Here is a 22,603-nt window from a genome sequence, read left to right on the forward strand (position 1 = left end):
TTGGTCCCCGAGCCTCAGGTAGGTTAACTTCCATTCAAGCTGCCTTCTATGGTTGTGACGTCACTCGTGCCCTCCAAAAGTTTTTAATTCACAAATTTGTTACAACTTGTGTGGCCTTGTTTGTACCTTGTGTTGTTTGGGCAAGAAAGGAAATGAAAAGCAAAACATGCTTAAGAAGTTGTGCAACGCGTTTGCGTTCAGTCTACGTGTTGCTGTCAGAAGGAGACGACAGGTAACAGGTTATTTTCTTCTGATGAGAAATGACATCAGCCAACGCATGAAATCTGAAAAAAGGCCTATCGGAAATAGATATAAAATAAAATGTATTTGCCACAATTTAAAAATGCACAGACGAGGCGTGAAATCTTGCTTTTAAAGTGAATGCAATAGTAAAAAAACGGTTCCTGAGACGCTTTTGGAGACACTAAACAAACTACCAGTACCTGTGATAATTACATCGATTGATAACCAGAATTGCAGCACGTGATTTAGATAATTGGTTGTAATTGGTGGACCTTTTTCACGCAGTCTCCATATTTAATAATAAACATTAGCATTCACAAAGCAAATCACAAATTAACGACCGTAGTAACTTAATTATTGATTCTGTGATACCATAATAAACTATAATCCATAATTAATGGCAATCATAGTGAAACACCTGTATGTGCAAAGCGTATATGTCAAATTACTGTAATATATGGTTGCATAATGAATGACTGGAGTTGATGCACTTCGTTAAAAGACAGCAAGCCACCGAATTGTGAATTTAATTTTGAATAGCTTTTTGTTTTCGTGAAAATAATAATTACACTATGTTTCTTTATTTAAACACCACAGTTGATTAAATGTATGAAAGAAGCAGAAGCGGATGAATGTAATTTCATGCCATGCATTTACTAACAGGCATAGATCCAAGGTTCTTCTCTTGCTAAATAGTTTAGAATGTACTTCCTGTGGTGATTTGGCTGAAGGGTCGTCACATGGGATTTAGGAGTTATAAAAAAAACTATTTAAAAGTACACGACATTTTGGAAATAGCATGAAAACAGGAAACGCTGTAGTTCTGACACCGACATGACTCCGAAATAATTGGTCTTTTTAACTTAATGCAGGCTCGCACATCTTTTGGTGAAAGTAGATTAGTAGTGTATATTAGGCAGGTACTCTATGGAATCTATTATCAAGGACCGTATTGTTTAACCATTCGAGGACTGCAACAGTACTTCGGCCAAGGGTTTTAAGAATATAGTGATTTAAGAGGTTGCATGGTTTTATACAGAATAATCCGAATTTTAAAATGTACTCAATTATTATTGCATCTGTTTTCAGACAGAAGAGCTGAAAATATGTCTAGTGCTCAGAGGGTTAATGACACAAATGTGAGTGGTTAGTATTGAATCAGCACTTCACCTGAGCCGGATACATCAGCAGGCGGTAAATCCTGGCAACAGGGGAGGTCAGTCAACGTCTATGAAGAACAGACAAGTTAACATATCGGGTGCAATCCTCTATCAGTTTTCTTCACAGATGCTGACTGACCTGTGTGTTTCAGATTTCCAGCATTTTTTTTGTTGCATTTTTTAATTACAAATAGCAGACACTGATAGTCATGGCAAGTTGCGGGAGGATTACTGAACAACAACTTACATTTATATCGCGCCTTCAACGTAGTAAAACGTCCCAAGGCCCTTCATAGGAGCGATTTTCAAACAAAGTTTGACACCCAGCCACATAAGGACAGGTAACCAAAAGCTTAGTCAAAGAGGTAGGTTTTAAGGAGCATCTTAAAGGAGGAGAGAGAGGTAGAGAGGCATAGAGGTTTAGGGAGGGAATTCCAGAGCTTAGGGCTTAGGCAGCTGAAGGTGATGGTGAAGCGATTAAAATCAGGGATGTGCAAGAGGCAAGAATTGGAGGAGTGCAGAGATCTCGGAGGGTTGTAGGGCTGGAGGAGGTTACAGAGATGGGGAGGGGCGAGGCCATGGAAGGATTTGAAAACAAGGATGAGAATTTTAAAATTGAGACGTTCCTGTAGCGGGATCCAATGTAGGCCAGCGAGCATAGGGGTGATGGGAGAACGGGACTTGGTGCGAGTTAGGATACGGGCAGCAGAGTTTTGGGTGAGCTCAAGTTTATGGAGGGTGGAAGATGGGAGGCCAGCCAGGAGAGCATTGGAATAGGTGAGTCTACAGGTAACAAAGGCATGGATGAGGATTTCAGCAGCAGATGAGCTGAGGCAGGGGCGGAGACGGGCGATGTTATGGAGGTGGAAGTAGGCAGTCTTGGTGATAGAGCGGACATGTAGTCGGAAGCTCATCTCAGGGTCAAATAGGATGCCAAGGTTGCGAACGGTCTGGTTCAGCGTTAGACAGTGGCCAGGGAGAGGGATAGAGTCGGTGGCAAGGGAACGGAGTTTGCAGCGGAACCATAGACAATGGCTTCAGTCTTCCTAATATTCAGTTGGAGGAAATTTTTGCTCATTCAGTCAGACAAGCAGTATGACAAATGAGAGAGAGTGGAGTGATTGAGAGAGGTACTCAGTTACTATTATGTTTCCACTAAAAGCACCAGTTCTTAATTTGCAACATCAACGGTCATATTTATCTATATACACAATTTACTAATAGATAAGTTGGCGAACCATCTTCAACCCTTTCTCAAAGCTCCAATTAGAGTTGTTACATAAATATCTGCCTAGGCAGAGTTAAGATTACAATCTCGCTTTGAAACAAAGACATAAAGTATTTTACAATACAATGAAAAACAATAAAGCCGACACTTCCATTACCATCCCTGGATATGTCCTGTCCCATCGGCATGACAGACCTACTAGAGGTGGCGGTACAGTGATATACAGTCAGGAGGGAGTGGCCCTGGGAGTCCTCAATGTTGACTCTGGACCCCATGAAATCTCATGGCATCAGGTCAAACATGGGTAAGGAAACCACCTGCTGATTACCACCTCAGCTGATGAATCAGTCCTCCTCCATGTTGAACACCACTTGGAGGAAGCACTGAGGGTAACAAGGGCACAAAATGTACTCTGGGTGGGGGACTTCAATGTCCATCACCAAGAGTGGCTCGATAGCACCACTACTGACCGAGCTGGCCAAGTCCTGAAGAACATAGCTGCCAGACTGGGCCTGCGGCAGGTGGAGAGCGAACCAACACGAGGGAAAAACCTACTTGACCTCATCCTCACCAATCTACCTGTCGCAGATGCATCTGTCCATGACAGTATTGGTAGGAGTGACCACTGCACAGTTCTTGTGGAGATGAAGTCCCATCTTCACACTGAGTACACCATCCAACATGTTGTGTGGCACACTACCATGCTAAATGGGATAGATTCAGAACAGATCCAGCAGCTCAAAACTGGGCATCCATGAGGTGCTGTGGGCCAGCAGCAGCAGCAGAATTGTAATCCAGCACAATCTGTAACCTCATGGCCTGGAATATTCCTCATTCTACCATTACCAACAAACCAGGGGATCAATCCTGGTTCAATGAGGAGTGTAGAAGAGCATGCCAGGAGCAGCACCAGGCGTACCTAAAAATGAGATGATAACCTGGGGAAGCTACAACTCAGGACTACATGCATGGCAAACAGCGGAAGCAACATGCTATAGACAGAGCTAAGCGATTCCACAACCAACGGATCAGATCAAAGCTCTGCAGTCCTGCCACATCCAGTCATGAATGGTGGTGGACAATTAAACAACTAATGGGAGGAGGAGGCTCTATAAACATCCCCATCCTCAATGATGGCAGAGTCCAGCACGTGAGTGCAAAAGACAAAGCTGAAGCGTTTGCAACCATCTTCAGCCAGAAGTGCCGAGTGGATGATCCATCTCGGCCTCCTCCCGATATCCCCACCATCACAGAAGCCAGTCTTCAGCCAATTCAATTCACTACACGTGATATCAAGAAACGGCTGAGTGCACTGGATACAACAAAGGCTATGAGCCCCGGCAACTTCCCTGCTGTAGTGCTGAAGACTTGTGCTCCAGAAATAGCCATGCCTCAAGCCAAACTGTTCCAGTACAGCTACAACATTGGCATCTCGCCGACAATGTGGAAAATTGCCCAGGTATGTCCTGTCCACAAAAAGCAGGACAAATCCAATCCGGCCAATTACCGCCCCATCAATCTATTCTCAATCATCAGCAAAGTGATGGAAGGTGTTGTCGACAATGCTATCAAGCGGCACTTACTCACCAATAACCTGCTCACCGATGCTCAGTTTGGGTTCCGCCAGGACCACTCGGCTCCAGACCTCATTACAGCCTTGGTCCAAACATGGACAAAAGAGCTGAATTCCAGAGGTGAGGTGAGAGTGACTGCCCTTGACATCAAGGCATCATTTGACCGAGTGTGGCACCAAGGAGCCCTAGTAAAATTGAAGTCAATGGGAATCAGGGGGAAAAAATCTCCAGTGGCTGGAGTCATACCTAGCACAAAGGAAGATGGTAATGGCTGTTGGAGGCCAATCATCTGAGCCCTTGGACATTGCTGCAAAAGTTCCTCAGGGCAGTGTCCTCGGCCCAATCATCTTCAGCTGCTTCATCAATGACCTTCCTTCCATCATAAGATCAGAAATGAGGATGATTTGTTGATGATTGCACGGTGTTCAGTTCCATTCGCAACCTCTCAGAAATGAAGCAGTCCGTGTCCGCATGCAGTAAGACCTGGACAACATCCAGGCTTGGGCTGATAAGTGGCAAGTAACATTCACACCAAACAAGTGCCAGCCAATGACCATCTAAAACAAGAAAAAGTCTAACCACCTCCCCTTGACATTCAACGGCTTTACCATCGCCGAATCCCCCCCATCAACATTCTAGGGGTCACCATTGACCAGAAACTTAACTGGACCAGCCATATAAATACTGTGGCTACAAGAGCAGGTCAGAGGCTGGGTATGCTGCGACAAGTGACTCACCTCCTGACTCCCTAAAGTCTTTCCACCATCTACAAGGCACAAGTCAGGAGTGTGATGGAATACTCTCCACTTGCCTGGATGAGTGCAGCTCCAACAACACTCAAGAAGCTCGACACCATCCAGGACAAAGCAGCCCACTTGATTGGCACCCCGTCCACCATCCTAAACATTCACTCTCTTCACCACCAGCGCACCGTGGCTGCAATGTATATGATCTACAGGATGCACTGCAGCAACTCGCCAAGACTTCTTTGACAGCACCAACCAAACCCACGACCTCTACCACCTAGAAGGTCAAAGGCTGCAGGCACACGGGAACAATACCACCTGCACATTCCCCTCCAAGTCACACACCATTCCGACTTGGAAACATATCGCTGTTCCTTCATCGTCGCTGGGTCAAAATCCTGGAACTCCCTTCCTAACAGCACTGTGGGAGAACCTTCACCACACGGATTGCAGCGGTTCAAGAAGGCGGCTCACCACCACCTTCTCAAGGGCAATTAGGAATGGGCAATAAATGCTGGCCTTGCCAGCGACGCCTACATCCCATGAACGAATATAAAAAAAAGTTACATTCAAAGTTGTGAAAGGGAGGGAACACAGGCTTCTAGCCAAAAAATTTGCAGCTGTGCGATATGAAATGGCCACAAAATAACATTGCAGTATTACCATCAATAAAAGAATAGTACCTTAATAAACAAGAACGCCCTTCATGTTTGATATTACAAAAGCAATTCCAAATAAAAACATTAAAAAGGCTACCTAAAACGTGAAACAAAATAACTACAATTCATTTAATGGGCGTCTTATATATTGCTTCATTCGCACAGTCATTAACCACAAGGTTAACCTTCACCACACAGACTGCAGTGGTTCAAGAAGGCGGCTCACCACCACCTTCTCAAGGGCAATTAGGGATGGGCAATAAATGCTGGGCTTGCCAGCGACGCCCACAACCCATGAATAAATAAAAAAAATGTGTTGTTGATACCAACAATAGTTTACAACAAGTTACTGTGTATCAATAGCGCTTTTAATGTGAAGTCCCAAAACACTTAACAAATGGAAATAGGTAGAGGAATGGGCATCGAGCCCAAGGGAGAGATTAGGGTGAGTGCTCAAAAGCTTTGTCGAGAAGATGGTTTTTCATTTTAAAGGAGTGAAGTGGAAAGATGTAGGGGTTTAGGGATCGAGTTCCAGAGGCAAGAGCTGAGGCAGTTAAAGGCTTTTCTACCAAATGTAAGGTGAATATAGGGGAATCTGTGCGAAGACCAAACTCAGATGGTGTGGTGGAGGGGTATCAGGCTGGAGGAAGTAGAGGGAGGCAAGGTCTTAGGGAGAATTGAAGATGAGGATGATGATTTTAAATTTAATATGTTGGAGGGCAGAGATGATGGGCAATTGTGTGACAGTGTCAGGCAACTGCATTTTGGATAAGATGGAATTTTTAAAAGATGGGAGTCCATTAAGGAGCACATTGCAGAAATAGAGACTGGAGGTGACAAAAGCATGGATGTGGATTTCAGTGGCAGAGGGGCTATGGTAGACTGAAAGCTGGCAATAGAGATGGAAATGAGCGAACGTGGTGTTGCATAGGATGTGGAACTTGAAGCTCAGCTCTGGGTTAAACAGGATGCCAAAGGTTCGCAGTCAGGTTCAGGCTGATCAAGTAGTTGGGGCGGAGGATGGATTCAGTGTCAAGGGAGCAGATTTATGGTGGTACCTAAAAACGATAGCTTTGGTCTTCCCATATTGTGACACACCCCACATGAAACAAGTTCAATGTATTCATTACAAACAACCTACTAAGAAAATCAGTAGATTTAAAAAATTTTCTTTGGTACGTTGATGCCACTGGCAAGGCAACACTTATTGCCCATCTCTACTTGCCCTGAGGGCATTAAGAGTCAACCATGTAGTGTGAGACTTGAGTCATGTATAGGCCAGACCAGGTACAGATGGCAAGCTCCTTTCCCTGAAGGACATTGGTGAACCAATGGATTTTTACTACTGTCAGTAGTTTTGATGGTCATTTTCTGGTGCTACCTCACAAATGACCAGATCTATTGAATTCAAATCACAATTTGCCAGGGTGGATTATGTATTCACAATCTCCGGTTGCTAGCCTAGTACCATAGCCACTAGACTGCAGACAATTCAAATGTAAATAAAATAAGTCAAAATAAAGATACATTTTCAGATGAGTTAAACATGTGAACAATATTTCTATTGGTGTCTCCCTTACAAAAGAGTCTAATGTTTTATCTGCTATCTCTCCTATTATCTAATGCAGTTTATTATGTTGATGCAAAGCTCTAAATTGAAACAAAACAATTTTTCTTATAGATTATAGAAAAATATCCCAAAGCACTTCACAGAGGCATAAGCAAAAAAATGGACATCAAGCCAAAGAAGGAGATATTAGGAGAGGTGACCAAAAATTTGGTCAGAGGTGAGTTTAAAAGAGGACCTTAAAGGAGGAGAGGCAGGTGCAGAGCCAGAGGGGTTTAGGGAGGGAATTCCAGAGCACATGGCCTAGGCAGCTGAAGGTGTGACCGCCAGTGGTGAGCGAAGCAGTAGGTTGCACAAGAATCCAGAGTCAGAGGAACAAAGAGTTCGGGGTGGGGGTTATAGGGCTAGCAGAGTTTACTGAGATAGGGAAGAGCAAGGCCATGAAGGGATGTACACAAAGGGATGGGAATTTTAAATTTGAGGTGTTGGGTGACTGAGGTCAACGAGCACAAGAGTAATGGCAAGCAGGTGTGGAATAGTATGCCAGCAGCAGAATTATGGATGGTGGAGGATGGGAGGCAGCCAGGAAAGCATTGGAATAGTTAAGTCTGTAGTGACTAAGACATTGATAAGGGTTTCAGCAGTAGATAGGCTGAGGTAGGGTTTCAAGCAGGCAATGTTATGGAGGTCGAAGTAGGCAGTCTTTGCAATGGGTCAGAAGTTTAGCTCAAGGTTAAATAAGATGCCGAAGTTGTGAAAAGCCTGGTTCAGCCTAAGACAGTGGCCAGGAAGGGCGACGGAATCAATGCCAGAGTACAGAGTTCGTGGCAGGTGCCAAAGATGATGGCTTTAGTCTACCCAATGCTTAGCTGGAAGAAATTGCAGCTCATCCAGGACTGGATGTTGGACAAGCAGTCTGACTGCACAGAGACAGTGGAGGGGTTGAGAGAGGTGGTGGAGAGATAGAGCTGGGTGTCATCTTTGTACATATGGAAGCGGACCCCTTTCCTGCGGACAATATTGCCAAAGGACAGCATGTAGATGAGGAAGAGAAGGGAGCCAAGGATAGATCCTTGATGGACTCCAAAGTTAAGGGTGAGGGATGAGAAGAGAAGCCACTGCTGGAGATGCTCTAGTTATGATCGGATAGGTAAGTGTGGAACCAATTGAGGGCCGTTCCATTGTGCTGGACAATGGAGGAGGGGCATTGGAGGAGGATAGTTTGCTTCACTGTGTCAAAGGCTGCAGAGAAAATGAGAAGGCGAAGAAGGGATAATGCATTACAGTCACAGAGAATGTCATTCGTGACTTTGATTAAGGTTGTTCCGGTGCTATGAAGGGCCAGAAACCTGTTTGGACAGATTCAAACAGCGATTTGTGGGAAAGATATACATTGGATTTGGGAGGCGACAACACATTCAAGTACCTTGGAGAAGAAAGGGAAGTTGGAGATGGGGTAGTTGTTTACAAGCACAGAGGTCGAGGGTGGGTTATTTGAGGAGCGGTGATGATATTTTGATTTCCTACACCAGCCACCTTTGTGACATTTTAGAGTAAGACTGTAAATTTCTGCTACATTTTGGGTAGTTTTGTGTTACATATTTATGCCAATAACAACTTGGCTGACCCTGCCTAAATTCATTCTACCCTTTCAGCAGAAAAAAAGAGTAGCAGGAGGAGGTTTCCCATCCAATATTCTGGGCTGAATTTGAAACTGGCTCTTGAAGATCAAAGGGCATTGTTTGACTGACTGTGTTATCCAATCCTTGGATGGTTTCAACATCAGCATATCTCATCTCAGTATGTCAGCATAAACTCAATGGTTACCTGGTGTAAAAGTGGGTCGATTATATAATTACTTTAGGAGCATGCTGGCTCCTGGTTCTGAATCCACGAAGTATGATAAGTACAGTTCAAATAATCTCCCCAAAAGGCTTTGGTAGGTATTGCACCACATGATGTGACACTAAATGTATAGATCAGAAGGTCCCACGTTTGATTCCCCAGGCTGTGCTGAGTTAGGTAATCTCACCTTGAGCAGCAGATGGGGTATTACAATCGGCCTTAGTGCCTCTGAATTAGAGAAAAAAATTAACCAGGGTTTCCACTCTTGATCCCAATCTCATTGACCTACTGAAAAATATTTGTGTTAGGACATCAGCTAACAACATGTTCAACCTTATCTGTGATGCCTATCATGGTCAAAAAGCCAGTCATTAGTTCCTGTCTAAGCTCACATATGAAAAATGGCCACTTAGATTAGGTACTGGGGGGACTGCTGATGCTGGTGTGACCGTATCCCAGCAAGATTCAGAGCTTTCAGGTGACAAATGGCAAAAAAGTTTCATTGGCCTCACTGAAATTTTCCACAGTTTAGGGATCTTCGGGTGCAGTATGCAACAATGTAATGATGACACATATATCCCATGTTCCTATGTTCCTATTATGTATTGCATTGTGAGGTGCACATCTTATAGGGTGCATACACACATCAGGGTTAAAATTCCTGGGGTGGAAGAGGGTGCAACTCAGGCAGATCACCCACGGCGAGGAGGGGGATGGGCAAAAACTTGGGAGGGAATCTGGATCTTCCTGCAGAACTTAGATGGCAGTGTGAACGCAGTCAACTGCAGCTGGGTCCAAAAGAGCAAAGTTTAGTGGCATCAAGAAGAAAAAAAATATAGATTGAAAAATCATTCCCACTCAGTTGTCCTTCCTGAGAATGAAGTTTGAAATCATTTTAAAGGTTGAAAAAGTCAACTAAATATGTTTTGTGTGCCATGACATCACAACAGAACCTGGACCATATGGGATGCAGAGCACCATTGCATCATACACTGTACACTGTACCAGTAGCTATTCACAGAGCCAGCACGACTGTACCTGGATCTCTGCTGCTTAATCAAAAGTACAGGAGCACTCACTGAGCATGGCGAATGCAGCACTTCAACTAGTTTATTGATGTGGAGATGCCGGTGATGGACTGGGGTTGACCATTGTAAACAATTTTACAACACCAAGTTATAGTCCAGCAATTTTATTTTAAATTCACAAGCTTTCGGAGGCTTCCTCCTTCCTCAGGTGAACGAAATGAAATCCTCGAAAATTGAGGCCAAGGAGAGGTTCAAAGCATCCTACATTCAAGACTTTGAGGGCCTATCTTCAAAGCAACAGCCTTGGAAAACCATTACAATATGCACATTGTCGTGGCAAGCATGGCATACAATGAATGAATGAATGAGAGGCTGGGAAAGATGATATAATCCTTTTAGAAATTATCCTAATCTTTGACTTCCATAATTTACTGGATCAATGGTCAGCTGCACTGCAAGGAATGCAGTTAACATGGAGGACTACATTGGACACTCCAGTGACTTATGACTAAGCAACAAAATGCTCTTACTACTAATACATTCCATGATGTGGAGATGCCGTTTGTGGTGTCGATAGCAGCCATGATGTGGAGATGCCGTTCGTTCGCAGAGGGCTAGCAAAGATTGAATTGTTTGTTTTGTTTACTTTAAGTCAGACTACGTCTTTGATCAACTGAGCATCATTGTTCCTTTCAACTAGTTTGTTCAATTGTGAAGATTTGTTTCACACAGTCTTGCAAAGTGCTCCTTGCTTCCAGGATATTCATCATTTGTATTTATGGCATCTGTTCACTGTTGTTAATTGTATATATGTATGAAGTATTGTTCAGATTGTCTGGCAAGCTCCACATGAAGGAACTAATAGAAATGTTTATTTTGACACCTAAAGGGTTAAAAGTGGGCATTTGAAATAATACAAAAGGTCTTCCAAGAGCGTGTGTTTGATTAGAATGAAGGGATCCATTTTTAATCTATTCTAGAGGGATAAACTCATACTGAAGGTATATGATAAGATTAAACACATTGAATTTGCTGTACACAAACCAGTTCTTTGTTTATCAGTTTTAGGGAGATCCTAATGCACAATCTGAAGTCATTCTTATGAAGGATAATTGATCCATTATGGACTTTTTGCATTATATATATGTATGTATATGTATATCATATATATAATGTGAAAAGTCCATAACAAGCCAATTTATATATATGTATATATATCATACATATAATGTGCATATATATACACATACACAAACGCATACATATATACACACACACTTTTTGTATATTGCAATTTTTGTCCCTCATATAATTTAATTGTAAATAAATATATTAGTTGCTTTAATCCGTAAACCTCCAATCTGTGTAGTAATATCCACCATTTTAAAGAGTCTTTGGTAGTATGGTATGAGACTACGTTAAATTTGGTAAGTAGACTATGGCAAATGCAGCCCCCTGACCCATATTGCTCCAAACACAAGCACAGTCACACCAAGAAACCTGGATATATCAATGTACTACTCTGGCAAACACCATGCAATAAAAATATGCAATAGCTTCATAAGGTATACGTGTGAAAGTAATTCAATGAGAATTAAAAAAACCTTTCTTGGCAAAAAAATTTATCGTTTAAAAAAAATTGTAATTACATTGCTGTTGGTATACAGACACTATTGCTCTAAATTTCCATGAGATGATTTCCATCAACATCAGGCTGGGGAGCAGCAGGTAATTAAGGAACAGTGCTTGGTCTCACTCAGTTGACTGTCAGCTAGCTTGACTGGATGTCTCATTACTGTTTTCGAGCCAATTTTCAAGAATGTCTAATAAAGGAACAGATGACATAGGTAGTCAAACAAGGGACTAGGGTATAGCACAGAGGTAGAGAAGATGCCACAATTTCACAAAAATGGACCTGAAACCATTTTGGATGAAATTGAGTTCAGGAGACACAAACTGTTGGGTATCTATAGCAGGAAACCAGATGGAATCTGCAGCAAACCCCCACCTAAGAAGCAACCAGGGATGAATCGGTGGCTCCATCTCCATAGAAGCAGCTCTGGTGGAGAGAATAGACACCACCCTGCACACTGGCTTCAAGTCCATAGCAGCCATGATGCATATTGCTGGCCCTCAGGGCTTCCAGGATCTGATAGCTGCCATTAATTATACCAGCCATCTGGTATCAGCTGTGGCTCAGTGGTAGCACTCTTTGCCTTCTGAGTTAGAAGGTTGTGGGTTCCAACCCCACTCCAGGGACTTAAGCACAAAATCCTAGGTTGACACTCCAGTGCAGTACTGAGGGAGTGCTGCACTGTCTTTCAAATGATATGTTAAACTGAGGCCATGTCTACCCTCTCAGGTGGATGTATAACACCATAATAAATGGTGTTATCTTGAAGAAGAGCAGGGGAGTCCTGGTCAATATTTATCCCTCAACCAACGCCTAAAAAAAAACAAATTATCTGGTCATTATCACATTATTGTTTGTGGGATGTTGCTGTGTGCAAATTGGCTGCTGCATTTCCTACATTACAACAGTGACTAAAAAAGTAGTTCATTGGTTGTAAAGTGCTCTGGGATATCCTGAGGTCGTGAAAGGCGCTATATAAATGCAAGTTATTTCTTTCTTTTCTTTTATCCTGCTAATCAGTGGAGACACAGATCTAGGGCCTAGTGGAATGGTAATGGATGGAGTTCACCTGTCTGATATTGCCATCTCTCAGGACAGCAGCATATGCCATGCTTCTGGCCTTCTCCCTCAAAGTACCACACCAGTGGTACATAGGAGGTGACACCAGACTGTCCAGGAACAAGCTCCAGAGATGCTGCCAGCACCTCCTGCTGGGAAACTGGAGAAATTTACTTTTGTCCCATTTTGCTGCAAACAAAAGTTTCTTGCTCCGGTTATACATTAAAATTATGCTAAAAATGGCATGGAAATTTATCCCTACATATATCTATATATGTTTACAAATTTACCCTGTCCCAAATTTCTTATTAACTTGTACTTCATTAATGTTTACTAAGCCCCGATGCAATGAAGTTGCAGCTTCTGGACCATAGGGGACAAAGGTATGCCATCCGCTGTTGAGAGAGAAGATGTTACCAAAATAATCTGAAACTAACACAAATGATCCACTATTGCCCTCAGACACACCATGGTAGCTACACGCAGGCAGCAGCCACTGGTGGCTCAAGTACAAAAGCAAGGAAGTCATGATGAACCTTTATAAAACACTGGTTCGGCCACAACTGGAATATTGTGTCCTGTTCTGGGCACTGCACTTTAGGAAAGATGTGAAGGCCTTAGAGAGGGTGCAGAAGAGATTTACAAGAATGATTCTAGGGATGAGGGACTTTAGTTACGTGGATAGACTGGAGAAACTGAGGTTGTTCTCCTTGGAACAGAGAAGTTTGAGAGGAGATTTGATAGAGTTATTCAAAATCATGAAGGGGCTAGACAGAGTAAATAGAGAGAAACTGTTCCCATTGGCGAAAGGGTCAAGAACCAGAGGACATAGATTTAAGATGATTGGCAAAAGTGCCAAAGGTGACGAGGAAAAACTTTTTTACACAACGAGTGGTTAGGATTGGGAATGCACTGCCTGAGGGAATGATGGAGACAGATTCAATCATGGCCTTCAAAAGGGAACTGGATGAGTACTTGAAAGGAAAAAATTTGCAGGGCTACGGGGATACGGCAGGGGAGTGGGACTAGCTGGATTGCTCTTGCGTAGAGCCGGCACGAACTCGAAGGGCCAAATGGCCTCCTTCCTTGCTGTAACCTTTCTATGATTCTGTGATTCTAAGTAAGGGCCTTGAGAAGTAGGACATTAGAACGCAAGCAAACAGCCTGTCCTCCTTGATATCACAGCGTTGTGACCACGTATCTTCGAATGAGATACTTTAAGTGAGCACTCCATAATGACTGATTTAGAATAGAGGGCAGGAGAAACCTCTTCACACAGAGAGTTGTGAGGCTGAGGAATTCACTTTCAGGATTAGTGGTTGAGGCAGAAACTATGTCAACATTCAAGATTAGATTGGATAGGTGGATGAAGGAAAAGAGGCTGAAGGGATTGGGGAACAGGGTGGGTAAATGCGATTAGAACTATTTTCTCGTGTGGAGGCTAAACGCAGACATGGATTGGTTGGGCCGAATGGCCTGTTTCCATGTTGTGACTTCTATGTATTTCTATGATTGAGGCACTATTTGTCAAGCACTGATGATTCTTCCATTGATTCCTCTGAACAATTTGAACGACCCAGTTGTACAGGCCATCATCAACCTTTGGCACTGCGATCAGAATGGGACCACATACACAGGTTGATAACAACAAGAACAGAAGAAGTAGATGATTTATTTGAGGAAGACCTTGCAGAACATAGGGTTGACACATTTTCTATTCATGCAGACTACAATAAATTGTTTTAAAATCCCCACCTTAGCTTGTGTTCCATTTATTACATGTATTTCTGACTAGGGTTTTGTAGTACCAAGTTCAGGTATTGGGAATGATTGCTGATGTGACAAATGGAGGAAGACAAGCTTTCCTTTGGATAATGATTTATTGCATCCAGCATTAATTTTGTACAAGGCTGACATAATGGGACCATATGTGTGTCTGGCATTTAACTTGACATGTGTAAGAAGTTTCTTGCTTTGGCACTGGAGTGTTTTCACTAAAATGGGTGCTATTAAGAATGTCTCTAACCTCCTGTGCCGAAGCTACTTCATCTTCTGCTGCTGTGGGCAATTTTTTAAAATTCATTCATGGGATGTGGGCGTCGCTGACGAGGCCAGCATTTATTGCCCATCCCTAATTGCCCTTGAGAAGGTGGTGGTGAGCCGCCTTCTTGAACCGCTGCAGTCCGTGTGGTGACGGTTCTCCCACAGTGCTGTTAGGAAGGGAGTTCCAGGATTTTGACCCAGCGATAATGAAGGAACGGCGATATATTTCCAAGTCGGGATGGTGTGTGACTTGGAGGGGAACGTGCGGGTGGTTTTGTTCCCATGCGCCTGCTGCTCTTGTCCTTCTAGGTGGTAGAGATCGCGGGTTTGGGAGGTTCTGTCAAAGAAGCCTTGGCGAGTTGCTGCAGTGCATCCTGTGGATGGTACACACTGCAGGCACAGTGCACCGGTGGTGAAGGGAGTGAATGTTTAGGGTGGTGGATGGGGTGCCAATCAAGCGGGCTGCTTTGTCATGGATGGTGTCGAGCTTCTTGAGTGTTGTTGGAGCTGCACTCATCCAGGCAAGTGGAGAGTATTCCATCACACTCCTGGCTTGTGCCTTGTAGATGGTGGAAAGGCTTTGGGGAGTCAGGAGGTGAGTCACTCACCGCAGAATTCCCAGCCTCTGACCTGCTCTTGTAGCCTCAGTATTTATGTGGCTGGTCCAGTTAAGTTTCTGGTCAATGGTGACCCCCAGGATGTTGATGGTGGGGGATTCGGTGATGGTAATGCCGTTGAATATCAAGGGGAGGTGGTTAGACTCTCTCTTGTTGAGATGGTCATTGCCTGGCACTTGTCTGGTACGAATGTTACTTGCCACTTATCAGCCCAAGCCTGGATGTTGTCCAGGTCTTGCTGCATGCGGGCTCGGACTGCTTCATTATCTGAGGGGTTGCGAATGGAACTGAACACTGTGCAATCATCAGCGAACATCCCCATTTCTGACCTTATGATGGAGGGAAGTTCATTGATGATGCAGCTGAAGATGGTTGGACCAAGGACACTGCCCTGAGGAACTCCTGCAGCAATGCCCTGGGGCTGAGATGATTGGCCTCCAACAACCACTACCATCTTCCTTTGTGCTGGCTATGACTCCAGCCACTGGAGAGTTTTCCCCCTTATTCCCATTGACTTCAATTTTACTAGGGCTCCTTGGTGCCACATTCGGTCAAACGCTGCCTTGATGTCAAGAGCAGTCACTCTCACCTCACCTCTGGAATTCAGCTCTTTTGTCCACGTTTGGACCAAGGCTGTAATGAGGTCTGGAGCCGAGTGGTCCTGGCGGAACCCAAACTGAGCATCAGTGAGGAGATTATTGGTGAGTAAGTGCCGCTTGATAGTAATGTCAACGACACCTTCCATCACTTTGCTGATGATTGAGAGTAGACTGATGGGGCCGTAATTGGTCAGATTGGATTTGTCCTGCTTTTTGTGGACAGGACATACCCGGGCAATTTTCCACATTGTCGGGTAGATGCCAGTGTTGTAGTTGTAATAGAACAGCTTGGCTAGAGGCGCAGCTAGTTCTGGAGCACAAGTCTTCAGCACTACGGCCGAGATGTTGTCGGGGCCCATAGCCTTTGCTGTATCCAGTGCGCTCAGCCGTTTCTTGATATCACGTGGAGTGAATCGATTTGGCTGAAGACTGGCTTCTGTGATGGTGGGGATATCGGGAGGAGGCCGAGATGCATCATCCACTCGGCACTTCTGGCTGAAGATGGTTGCAAACGCTTCAGCCTTGTCTTTTGCACTCATGTGCTGGACTCCGCCATCATTGAGGATGGGGTTGTTTACAAAGCCTCCTCCTCCCATATAGTCCTTTATAGTCATAGCACATGCACCTTATTTAGTTCAAAGGGAAGTCAAAGTTAAGCAGTATACTCAACACTGGTTGGCTCATACTTGATATATTTATTCCCTTTTAGCTCACCTGGTCACTTGAATCTCACATGCCATTTCAAAAGCATTCTGCTTTACTTTTGGTGTCGAAAGGTTCTCTTGGAGTCTACCACCCAACTTTGTGCTTTGATGGTTCATCTTCAGGCCTGTGCGCCTCGATGTTTAGGATTTATATTTCAGTCGCGGGAAGCCTCCTGAGAAGCGGCCACGCTGGTAAGCTCCTCTTCCTTCTCTGTATGTTCTGATATAAAAATATATTGTTTGTCAAGAGCTAAGTGGGGTTCAGCCCACAGCTTTCTGACCAAATCTTGGGAGTGCTCCAAACTTAGGCAAGCTGACATATGAAAAATTCTGGATGATACACAAAGGTCACTGCAGTTAGGCTGTAAAAATATGAAAGTTTAGTAAAAATCACCAAAATGAGAAGATTGAAGTGGAATGTGAAGGGATGAAACTGACAGGAAAATCAGGGAGACAGCTAAGTCCAAATTTGCTAAAGTAAATATTGAAGTCAAAGGGTTTCAGAATATCCAGGAGGAAGGTGAAGTACTGTTATTAATATTTGTGCTGAGCTTGATTGGAGCAGTGTAGGAGCTCAAAGGCAAAAAGGTCAGATTGGGAATGGAAAGAGGAATTGAAGCAGCGAGCTACAAGGATGTTAGGACAATATGGACAGCTGGAACTATATGCCAAAGTGGTCACCCAATCTGCATTTGATCTCCACAATGTAAAGAAAACAGCCAGAAGTGAGGGTGATGAAACAGTGAAAGAGGACGTTGAGGAGACTTCTGCCCCTCCAAAAGAAGGGAGATGAGTGGAATATGACAGGACGGTGTGCGGACAACACAGTGTGAACTGAGAGTTTGGTACGTGTGGGAGTTCGGTGAAGTGGGGGAAGGAGGTGCTGCTTTGCCTTCCTTTTCCTAACTTTTTCCCCAGAGCGGCAGTGGACCTGAGAGTAGAAGACTGAGATTGGGGAATAAAAGCAGCAGCAGACCTGCAACAAGAGACAACTACTGTGCAACGTCACAGGTGAGGCAGGAGAGTCCGAGAGGTGAGCACAGTATAAAAGGAGAGACCTAGAGCGGGAGGAGAGTCTGAGAGTCTAAGGCAAGTCATGGCAGCACAGCTCGCACCCGTGATATGCTCCTCCTGCACTATGTGGGAAGTCATGAACACTACCAGTGTCCCTGGCGATCATGTGTGCAGGAAGTGTGTCCAGCTGCAGCTACTGGCTAACCGTCTTTCGGAGCTGGAGCTGCGGGTGGATTCACTGTGGAGCATCCATGATGCTGAGACTATCGTGGCTAGCACGTTCAGTGAGGTGGTCACACCGCAGGTAAAGATTACGCAGGCAGAAAGGAAATGGGTGACCGCCAGGCAGAGTAAAAGGACTAGGCAGGTAGAGCAGGAGTCCCCTGGGGCCATCTCCCTCTCAAACAGATATTCTGCTTTAGATACTGTTGGGGGAGATGGCTTATCAGGGGAAAGCAGCAAGAGCCAGGTTCGGGGCACCACGGGTGGCTCTGCTGCACAGGAGGGGAGGAAGAAGAGTGGCAGTGCTATAGTGATAGGGGATTCAATTGTAAGGAAAAAGCAGGAACTAAGTTTCACAAAACATATTTGAAAGTTCTTTATCTGAATGCACGTAACATTCGTAACAAAATGGACGAGTTAACAGCACAAATAACTACATATGGGTATGATCTTGTGGCCATTACAGATACATGGCTGCAGGGTGACAATGACGGGAATTAAATATGCCAGGGTATTTAACAATCAGGAAGGACAGGCAGGAAGGAAGGGGAGGTGGGGTGGCTATGTTAATAAAGGAAGGAATCACTGTAATACTGAGAAATGATATTGGGACAAAGGATCAGGATAATGAAACAGTTTGGGTAGAGATAAGGAATAATAAGGGGAAAAAAACACTAGTGGGCGTAGTATATAGGCCTCCTAATAGTTGCAACTCTGCTGGAAGAAGTATGAATCAGGAAATAGTCGGGGCATGTAATAAGGGAACAGCTATAATTATGGGGGATTTTAACTATCATATTAACTGGACAAACCAAATTGGGCAGGGCAGCCTTGAGGAAGAGTTTATTGAGTGTATTAGGGATGGAACTGAACCTACAAGGGGGCAAGCAACCTTGGACCTGGTCCTGTGTAATGAGCCAGGATTAATTAATAATGTCCTAGTTAAGGATCCCCTTGGAATGAGTGACCATAACATGGTTACATTCCATATCCAATTAGAGGGTGAGAAGGTTGGTTCTCAAACAAGCGTACTGAGCTTGAATAAAGGAGACTATGATGGTATGAGAGCGGAATTGATTAAAGTGGACTTGGAAAATAGATTAAAGGGTAAGACGGTACATGAGCAGTGGTGTTCATTTAAGCAGTTATTTTACAACTTTCAAAAAAAATATATTCCACTGAGGAAAAAAGGTTGTAAAAGAAATGACAGCCATCCGTGGCTAAGTAAAGAAATTAAGGATAGTATCCGACTAAAAACAAGGACATATCAGGTAGCCAAACTTAGTGGGAGGATAGAAGATTGGGAAGTCTTCAAAAGACAGCAAAAAGTAACTAAAGGATTGATTAAGAAAGGGAAGATAGATTATGAAAATAAATTAGCAAAAAATATAAAAACAGATAGCAAGAGTTTCTATAGTTATATAAAAAGAAAAAGGGTGGCTAAGGCAAACGTCGGTCCCTTAGAGGATGAGACCGGGAAATTAATGGTGGGAAACATGGAGATGACAAAAATGCTGAACAAATATTTTGTTTCAGTCTTTACGGTAGAGGACACTAAGAATATCCCAACACTGGACAAACAGGGGGTTCTAGGGGGGGGAGGAGCTAAATACGATTAAAATCACTAAGGAATTGGTACTCAGTAAATTAATGGGACTCAAGGCGGATAAATCCCCTGGACCTGATGGCTTACATCCTAGGGTCTTGAGGGAAGTGGCAGTGGGGATTGTGGATGCTTTGGTAATAATTTTCCAAAATTCTCTGGACTCGGCAAAGGTCCTGGCAGATTGGAAAACTGCTAATGTAACACCCTTATTTAAAAAGGGTAGTAGGCAGAAGGCTGGAAATTATAGACCAGTTAGCTTAACATCTGTGGTGGGTAAAATTTTGGAGTCTATTATTAAGGAGACAGTAGCGGAACATTTGGATAAACATAATTTAATAGGACAAAGTCAGCATGGCTTTACGAAGGGGAAGTCATGTCTGACAAATTTGCTTGAGTTCTTTGAGGACATAACGTACAGAGTGGATAAAGGGGAACCAGTGGACGTAGTGTATTTAGACTTCCAGAAGGCATTTGACAAGGTGCCACATAAAAGATTATTGCTCAAGATAAAGAATCACTGGATTGGGGGTAATATTCTGGAATGGGTGGAGGATTGGTTATCTAACAGGAAGCAGAGAGTTGGGATAAATGATTCATTCTCGGACTGGCAACCAGTAGCCAGTGGTGTTCCGCAGGGGTCGGTGCTGGGTCCCCAACTCTTTACAATCTATATTAACAATTTGGAGGAGGTGACCGAGTGTAACATATCAAAGTTTGCAGATGATACAAAGATGGGAGGGAAAGTAGAGAGTGAGGAGGACATAAAAAACCTACAAGGGGATATAGACAGGCTGGGTGAGTGGGCGGAGATTTGGCAGATGCAATACAATATTGGAAAATGTGAGGTTATGCACTTTGGCAGGAAAAATCAGAGAGCAAGTTATTATCTTAATGGCGAGAAACTGGAAAGTACTGCAGTACAAAGGGATCTGGGGGTCCAAGTGCAAGAAAATCAAAAAGTTAGTATGCAGGTGCAGCAGGTGATCAAGAAGGCCAACGGAATGTTGGCTTTTATTGCTTGGGGGATAGAATATAAAAACAGGGAGGTATTGCTGCAGTTATATAAGGTATTGGTGAGACCGCACCTGGAATACTGCATACAGTTTTGGTGTCCATACTTAAGAAAAGACATACTTGCTCTCGAGGCAGTACAAAGAAGGTTCACTTAGTTAATCCCAGGGATGAGGGGGTGGACATATGAGGAGAGGTTGATGAGATTGGGACTCTACTCATTGGAGTTCAGAAGAATGAGAGGCGATCTTATTGAAGCATATAAGATTGTGAAGGGGTTTGATCGGGTGGATGCGGTAAGGATGTTCCCAAGGATGGGTGAAACTAGAACTAGGGGGCATAATCTTAGAATAAGGGGCTGCTCTTTCAAAACTGAGATGAGGAAAAACTTTTTCACTCAGAGGGTAGTAGGTCTGTGGAATTTGCTGCCCCAGGAAGCTGTAGAAGGTACATCATTAAATAAATTTAAAACAGAAATAGACAGTTTCCTGGAAGTAAAGGGAATTATGGGTTACGGGGAGCGGGCAGGAAATTGGACATGAATTTAGATTTGAGGTTAGGATCAGATCAGCCATGATCTTATTGAATGGCGGAGCAGGCTCGAGGGCCGATTGGCCTACTCCTGCTACTATTTCTTATGTTCTTATGTGTTTGGCATAGAATCACATTTCAAGTGCAGAAATGGCAGAAGTTAATCTGGTAGATGCAGAGACTAGGGGATAGAAGGTGAGGACAAGAGGGCCTTGCTGTTGTTGAGAGGATGGTGAGAGTACAGGCATGGGATGCAGATGAGGGAAAACTCATTAATAGAAAATAGGGAACATTTAGAGAAGCTCCACTATTATTTAGTAAATGTTTCTGTCACCACTTTCTTTTGAACAAGGTTGTGACAAACCCACAACCCTCTGAAGGGTATTTTGTAAAATAAAATTTCAATTTGGTAAAATTTCTCTATTTCAATCCTATTCCAACTGGATCATCTATTCTCCAGGTCATCTGCAGTGACAGATTGGATATTAATCTGTTGGGTATGTTGCTGTGCAATGTGTTGCCTAGGAAATGGGATAAGGTTGCAGCTGGATGGGAATGCACAGCTGCAATCTACTCACTCTTCCCACATTTAAAATGCCAGGTCTGGCATTATACCAGGATATTACTCTGTTCAAAATTAATTTTTAAAAATGTATATTTTTGAAATTCTAGCCTCACCCAATGATCACATAGTCACTTTCCAGCAGCGGTCACTGGATAGTGATCAGAAGTGGGAACCCTGGCTATTTTTCCCCTCCCAAAGACACTGGGATTTGTATTGCTCAATGGCACAGAATGCAATGCTTTAACCACTGATCTATCAGAGGAGCTGATGTGAGATTATTTTTTTTAAGTTGCCTAGGTAGTGTTAGGATTGAAGTATGTAATTCCACTACTAAGGGACACCATTCCTTTAGAGAGTGAGATTTCCATTTGTTTAAGCTTCTGATTCATTAGTGGCAACTATCTACAGAGCAGACAGGCTTTTACACACCAGTCCATGTTGTACTTTATGACAGAGTTGCACGTGCAAAACTACATTACTCCAATCATTTGCAGTAATAATTTGCGATAACTGGATTTTATCTTCAATTACTATTTTTTGCAGAAAAACTAAATTTGTACATAGTTAACTTTATAAATTTCCTTAAAAATGAAAACTTTTTGAATTCTTTGGATGAAAATAAATATTTTTGTGCATCGAACTTTGTACTATAGTTCTTAAGCCCCTGGCCCCTATGGTTAATGCCAATTGGATAGAGTGAGGCTATTCCCTTTTATAGTAAGAACTGTAGTGTGAGGGAAGTGCATTAAACAATGTTGCCTCTGATTCACACAGGCATAGTTATACCAGTTGGGAGTCAATGGTAGTCCAGCTTCCTCTGAAAATCGAAACACAACCGCTCATACAGAAGCATGTAAGCACAATGCTTGATGTAACTTGTATGCCTTTTCTAATAAAACCCATAAGGAGGCACTGGGTTGCCAGCATCATCAAACAAATAAAAGTACCC

This window comes from Heptranchias perlo, chromosome 4 (genome assembly GCF_035084215.1).
Source record: "Heptranchias perlo isolate sHepPer1 chromosome 4, sHepPer1.hap1, whole genome shotgun sequence".
Lineage (NCBI taxonomy): Eukaryota > Metazoa > Chordata > Chondrichthyes > Hexanchiformes > Hexanchidae > Heptranchias > Heptranchias perlo.